The sequence below is a fragment of the Triticum dicoccoides genome, chromosome 5A, assembly GCF_002162155.2.
Source record: "Triticum dicoccoides isolate Atlit2015 ecotype Zavitan chromosome 5A, WEW_v2.0, whole genome shotgun sequence".
Taxonomy (NCBI): Eukaryota; Viridiplantae; Streptophyta; class Magnoliopsida; order Poales; family Poaceae; genus Triticum; species Triticum dicoccoides.
Window position 1 is genome coordinate 527904036 of NC_041388.1, and position 7599 is coordinate 527911634.

The window sequence follows — 7599 nt, forward strand, 5'->3', positions numbered from 1 at the left end:
TTGGTTCAAATACGGTTCAAATCACGCTTTCGTACGTCCGCGCTGCTGACTAGGATGCCAGCGTGTTCGCAGGACCCATTGACAGCGACTTCGAACGCGGACAGAGGCGTGTGGCCGTGCGGGTGGCTGGAATATTTCAAAAAAAAACCCTTCGTTTTTTCTTATCTTTGCAAACAAGCCGCTGAGCTGGTGGGACAACACAACCCTGAATTCACGCTCGTATCCTAACATGTCGTAGGTCAGTTCAATCGTGATGCCGCGAGCTCTTCTCCTCAACTCTCCTAGTTCAATCGTTCGGAGCCGCCGCCTGGGGGGATCGTGACGACGCCATTGATCATCGCGGGCGTGGATGGCGGAGCCTCGTCGGCGAGCACCCGTCGATGCAGCCCCTCCACACGGTGAGAATTGCCTCGCCTCCTTTGCCCCTCTGTACCCTGCTTTCATTAGGGTTTTAGAAGAATTCATGGAACGACAGGCACTGGCAGGATAGAATGGCAGGATAGTGGTTGTGTCCACGTATGTGATATGCAGCCCGCCGTAGGAAGTTGCAACCAGGCAATTGTTGTCCTTGTCATGATCGGAGATGGCCGGGGCAGCACCATGGAGCAAGCTGCAGGGGCAGGTGGTGCTCGTGAGGGGCCCTTCTTCGACATCGATACTGAGTTCTACCTTGACCTGGCCCATGCCGGCGACCGTGTCATAGCTGCACCGATCGTCCCCTTTGCTCCTTCTGTGATGAGATGAACGCGTTGGCCGTCGAGCTCGATGCCGCCGCCGGCAGGTCGGCCGTGTCAGTGGCTTGATTGACAATGCAAGCCTGTCGCTGGTAATGCATGGGTTAGTAAGATGCCTCTTTTTTGGTAATTGTGATCGATAAACAATTTAGACTAGATGACATACATAAGGAACTATTTGCCGCACAAGCGCAAACCACATTTGCTGGGTTTTAGGAACAAGCTTTTAAACATGAGAAGAGTAGCAGGAGTAATTACGAGTCTGATTCAGTAGCGAAGTCTGTACTGTCTCTGTACTGCTGCCGACATGTTTGGTTTGATCACGACCAGCAGACAAGTTTTCTGTACCTACAAGTTGTATTAGTAGGCTACAGCCACAAGTATTATGAATGAATAGTGAGGGGAAGGTGGACTTGATTTTATCAGAAATAGTCAGTATAGGTATACTGAAAATTCAACAGTAGCATTGCTGAACTTTATTGGCATACGCTTAACTGAATTTACGACACTGAATGTTGGACAGTTGCTTAACTGAATGTTCGACAGTGGCTTAACTGAATTTTGGACACTTTTTGACAAAAGTTAATCTTGTCACACTAGTATTTTTGTTTAATATTTGATCAGTGCCCATGTGTGAGGGGATGACATATATGTGTATTTGTTGCCTGGAAACCATTTGTGTGGTTGGTTGTTTACTACAAAAATTTTATGAAGTGAATTCTCAAGTTAATTGTTAACTAAAGTTAATAGCTTCAGAGTTAACTGAATTTTGTTTGTTTACTAAATTGTGTGTTATAAGCTAAAGTAAGAGTAAACTAAGTACTTCTTATTTGCATTGCAGGTGCTTTTGATGGTCTTTTCTCAGTTGAGATTCACCACAAAGCCTTCTTTTGTGGAACTGAAAGCAATAGCACATACATGGATTATGAAGTTGCTTGGTTTGACAATTGTGATAGTGATACTTGGTCCATTTTATGGATCAATGATTTTCTGCAGCAGCTCGGGTATGACAGAGTGAGTGTGATGCTTGATGTGTTTTGGTATCAGCCGGGAAAGACATTGGGTGATGGATTGAGAGAGATAAAGTGTGATGCAGACATCCTTGCAATGATAGCAGCAACCACAGAGCACAAGAATTTATTGCTGATTGTAGACCATGGAGAGACACCTGAACCACCAAAGGTCATCACTCCAGGAAATGAAAGCAATGGAAAAGAGAAAAATATCCAGGATGAGGAAAGAAGTGTGCCAAAGAATAGGAGGGGAAGGAGGTTAATTGGGGAAGGATCATCCTCAGGTTGTGGTGATGAAGAAATGGAGGAAGAAGTTGGAGTAGATGCAGCAGCATCAGATTCAAAGACTGATGAGGATTTCTATGATAGTGACTTTGATGTGGAGGATGGGGACGATGATTTGTTTGAGACAAATATAGATAAAGAAGTGGATGATCACAGAGAGAAGGATACACCATGTGATTATGAAGCAGAGCTAGCAGAGGATGCTCTAGATGATTCCCACCTTGACTTGTCCAAAGAAGAGAGGGACAAGTTGAAATACCATTTCAAGGCATTTAATGCAGAAACAGATTTAAATGCCCCTGTTTTTAGACTTGGCATGGTGTTTGGAAATGTGCAGGAGCTAAGACATGCTATAACATCATATAGCATCAGGAACAGGGTTCAAGTGAAGAAGACAAGGAATACTTCTACTAGAGTTGTAGCTCAATGCTCTCGTGATTGCCCATGGTATCTTCAGGCAAGCAAGGACAACAGAACTTCTAGTTTTGTCATAAAGAAGTTCTTTGATGAGCACACTTGTAGTAAGTCCTGGAATCTTAAAGGGTTGACAACTCCTTTTCTAACAAAAAAAATACAAAAATGAGTTCAGAGATAATAAGAATATGCCCTTAAAGAAATATGAAGAGAAGGTTCAGACAGAGTTCAACCTCATACCAACCAGGAGCAAACTGGGAAGATCCAGAAGAGCATCAGTGAAGGAGATAAGGGGGGATGATGATGATCAATACAAGCAGTTATGGGATTATGGAGAGGAATTAAGGAAAAGCAATCCTGGTAGCAAATTTTTCCTATGCACAAAGGAGATAGTAGATGAGAAGACGAAGGAGACACATGAGCACTTCTCAATATTGTACTGGTCTTTGGATGCATGCAAGAGAGGTTGGCTTATGGGTTGCAGGCCAATAATTTTTATTGATGGATGTCACATAAAGACCAGATATAAAGGAAACTTGCTCACATCTGTTGGTATTGACACAAATGACTGTATCTACCCTATAGCATTTGGCATTGTTGAAGTGGAGTCAACTAGCAGCTGGGAGTGGTTTCTAGCAAGCCTAAAGGATGACCTCAACATATGCAACACATCTCCATACACAATCATGAGTGACAAGCAAAGGTAGGATCTCAATAAATTACTTTGTGAAATTAACTTGCTTCTTTCATATCTATATGTGACTTGTTGTACTGAAATTTACTTGCTTTTGTCATATCTATATGTGACATTACACTAGTAGAAAAAGGGCCTTTAGTCCTGGTTCATAAGGGCCTTTAGTCCCAGTTCTGGAACCGGGACTAAAGGGTCGGTACTAAAGCCTCCCCCTTTAGTCCCGGTTCTTACTGGAATCGGGACTAAAGGCCCTCCACGTGGCCGCTGCCTGGAGGTCCACCTTTAACACCAACCGGTACTAAAGAACTTTTATGAATTTCTTTTGAATTTTTCTGAATTTTTTTTAGAATTTCAAATTTCTGAATTATTTTAACCTCTAATCTCTAATCACCCCTCATCACTGCTCAATTTAACCTTTAATCTCTAATCACCCCTCGTCATTCCAAATCATCTAACTTCCCGAATGGTCACCCATCCTCTCACTACTCCAGCCTGAGCACGCTTAACTTCCGGGTTCTATTCTCCCTTGTTTCCAAGTCTGCATTTGTTGTTTTCCTGACAATAGTAAGATGTCAATCCTATTAACCCTCGGGAATTTAGCTTGCGCATGAAGTCACACATTTCACTGTTTGAGTTTGAAACTATTGTTCTAAAAATCAATAATTATTTAGTAACACTAATATTTCTTGAATAAGTAGTTTGACCACAGTTTGACCCTAGTTTGACCATAGTTTGACCACAGTTTGACCAGATTTGACCAAAATTCAAAAAGCCGAAATAATTATTTAGTAACACTAATATTTATTGAATAAGTAGTTTGACCATTGTTTGACCATAGTTGACCAAAATTCAAAAAAACTGAAATAATTATTTAGTAACACTAATATTCTTGAATAATTATTTAGTAACACTAATACTTCTTGAATAAGTAGTTTGACCATAGTTTGACCAGATTTAACAAAAATTCAAAAAAACTGAAATTTGAGCATAACTTTTTTTCCTTTTAGAATTTGAGGATTCTAAAAATTTGCAAACAAGCCGTAGGTGGTCAAAATCGGAAGCGGATTTTTGTTCTGAACATTTTGATATATTATACGTTTTTTTCCGACATCATATGCAAAAGTTATAGCCGTTTTACATTTTCCCTACATTTTTTGCAAAACATGTCCAAATTTAAGTTTTTAAATTTTCCTAACTAGTAGATGTAGTAATATAACTACCTCTTGAAGGATTTTATTTTTTTTGAAGTTTTTATCATTTTCTTTTGATTTTTTCGAAACAAAAAAGGCGATCCACAGGGGGGTAGAGTTTGAAAATGGGACCTTTAGTCCCGGTTTGAGACACAAACTCGGACTAAAGGGCATTGCACCCTTTAGTCCCGGTTTGTGTCTAAAACCGGGACTAAAGGTCTAATCTTTAGTCCCGATTTGAGACACAAAACGGGACTAAAGTGCATCGCACCCTTTAGTCCCGGTTCTTGCCACAAATCGGGACTAAAGGGCTCAGGTGAACCGGGACTAATGCCTTAGCCGCACGAACCGGGACCAATGCTCACATTAGTCCCGGTTTGTGACTGAATCGGGACTAATGGGTTGACCCGGCCTGGACCTTTGCCCCCTTTTCTACTAGTGTTATGTTGCTCAATGTGTTGTGTTAAATTGCAGGGTCTGATAAAAGCAGTGGCAAAGATATGGCCTGATGCTGAACACAGGTTTTGTGTGAGGCATATGTACCAGAATTTTCACGAGATCCACAAAGGTGAACAACTAAAGAATAACTTGTGGGCAATTGCTAGGGCCACAAATATTCCTGCATACACTAGAGCAATGGAAAAGATGAAACAAGACAGCTTTGATGCATACAAATGGGCTGAGAAATGGCCTCCAAGAACCCGGATTAAAGCATTTTCAACCCTTTTCCGAAGTGTGACATTCTACTCAACAACATGTCTGAAGTTTTCAATAGGTAAGCACTTGGTGTACTTGAGTTATAGCACATGTAACTTAGTTAATTCTGATGTGTGTACTAACATGTTTGTTTTCAATCAACTTACAGTTGGATCTTGGACGCTAGAGAACTACCCATTAAGTTAATGTTGGATAGAATGAATGACAAGATCACAACAAGGATGTACAACAAGCAAAAGGAGGTGGCCACTGATAGGAAATGGACTAGAAGATTGTGCCCAAAAATTCAGAAGAAACTTGACAAGTTTACTGAATGGGCTGCTCACTGCATGGTTCAAGGGGCAGGTCAAAAGGTTTTCAAGATGTTGTCAATGAACCATTCTTATATAGTTGATTTGAACAATGAGAGTTGTGATTGCAAAAGATGGGAGCTTTCGGGAATTCCATGTCATCATGCTATAGCTTGTGCTAGAGAGGAGAGGATAGATCCTGAAAGCCTGGTGCATGAATGCTATTCAGTAAAAACTTACAAAAAGCCTATGGTTTAAACATCAAGCCAATGAGAGACCAGGAGCATTGGACAAAGATGGATGGAGTAGAGGTGTACCCACCCGTGTACACAAAGGTCATGGGTAGACCAAGGAGAAATAGAAAGAAAGATCCAGAAGAGAAGCAAGACAAGGAAGGTGGGAAGAAACTGACTAAACATGGTGTAACCATGCATTGTTCTGTGTGTGGAGGTGCAAATCACAATAAGAAAGGCCACAACAAATGGCAAGAAATTAACAGAGAGGCACCTCAAGCTACGGAAGATGATTCAGAAGAAGAGTTTGATGATCCATCCATAATTTCTATAAATTACAGTGTGCACCAAGTTTTTCATTTCTGCTATTACTTTTAGTCATATGTGCAACTAAACTGTTGTAAATGCAGAACATAATGCCACACATAGTACACCCAACCATGGATCCAACTCAGACCCCAGGATCCATGGTTTACCTCTTGCAACAAATTGTAATATTCAAAATTTGCTATGTTTCTTTGCTTCAATCTTGTTCATTATCACTTGAACTGAATGTATGCTTTTTCCTTTGCTTAATTAGGAGAGGATGTCATATCAACCAGTCATGGATCATGGCCCTCTTCCTGAATCTGCGTTCGTTGCATAAGCCAGAGCTACCATGCCTCCACCTAGAGTGATAACAGCTATGTCAAGTGGCAGGGTCAGAAGGAGGGGTGTTACTGAAGATATTCCTGAAGATGTTCCTCAATCAACACTAGTAGAAAAAGGGCCTTTAGTCCCGGTTCTGGAACCGGGACTAAAGGGTCGGTACTAAAGCCTCCCCCTTTAGTCCCGGTTCGAACTTGAACCGGGACTAAAGGCCCTCCACGTGGCCGCTGCCTGGAGGTCCATCTTTAGTCCCGGTTGGTAACACCAACCGGTACTAAAGGAAATTTTATGATTTTTTTTTGAATTTTTTTTGAATTTCAAATTTCTGAATTATTTTAACCTCTAATCTCTAATCACCCCTCATCACTGCTCAATTTAACCTTTAATCTCTAATCACCCCTCATCATTCCAAATCATCTAACTTCCCGAACAGTCACCCATCCTCTCACTACTCCAGCCTAAGCACGCTTAACTTCCGGGTTCTATTCACCCTCGTTTCCAAGTCTGTATTTGTTGTTTTCCTGACCCTCAGGAATTTAGCTTGAGCATGAAGTCACACATTTCACTGTTTGAGTTTGAAACTATTGTTCTAAAAATCAATAATTATTTAGTAACACTAATATTTCTTGAATAAGTAGTTTGACCACAGTTGACCAAAATTCAAAAAAACTGAAATAATTATTTAGTAACACTAATATTCTTGAATAATTATTTAGTAACACTAATACTTCTTGAATAAGTAGTTTGACCATAGTTTGACCAGATTTAACAAAAAATAAAAAAAAACTGAAATTTGAGCATAACTTTTTTTCCTTTTAGAATTTGAGAATTCTAAAAATTTGCAAACAGGCCGTAGGCGGTTTCCATCGGATGCAGATTTTCGTTCCGAACATTTTGATATATTATACGTTTTTTCCGACATCGTATGCAAAAGTTATAGCCGTTTTACATTTTTCCTATATTTTTTGCAAAACATGTCCAAATTTAAGTTTTTAAATTTTCCTAACTAGTAGATGTAGTAATATAACTACCTCTCGAAGGATTTTATTTTTTGAAGTTTTTATCATTTTCTTTTGATTTTTTCAAAACAAAAAGGCGATCCACCGGGGGGTAGAGTTTGAAAATGGGACCTTTAGTCCCGGTTTGAGACACAAACCGGGACTAAAGGGCATCGCACCCTTTAGTCCCGGTTCGTGTCTCAAACCAGGACTAAAGGTCTAATCTTTAGTCCCGGTTTGAGACACAAACCGGGACTAAAGGGCATCGCACCCTTTAGTCTCGGTTCATGTCTCAAACTGGGACTAAAGGGCTCAGGTGAACCGGGACTAAAGCCTTAGCCGCACGAACCGGGACCAATGCTCACATTAGTCCCGGTTCGTGA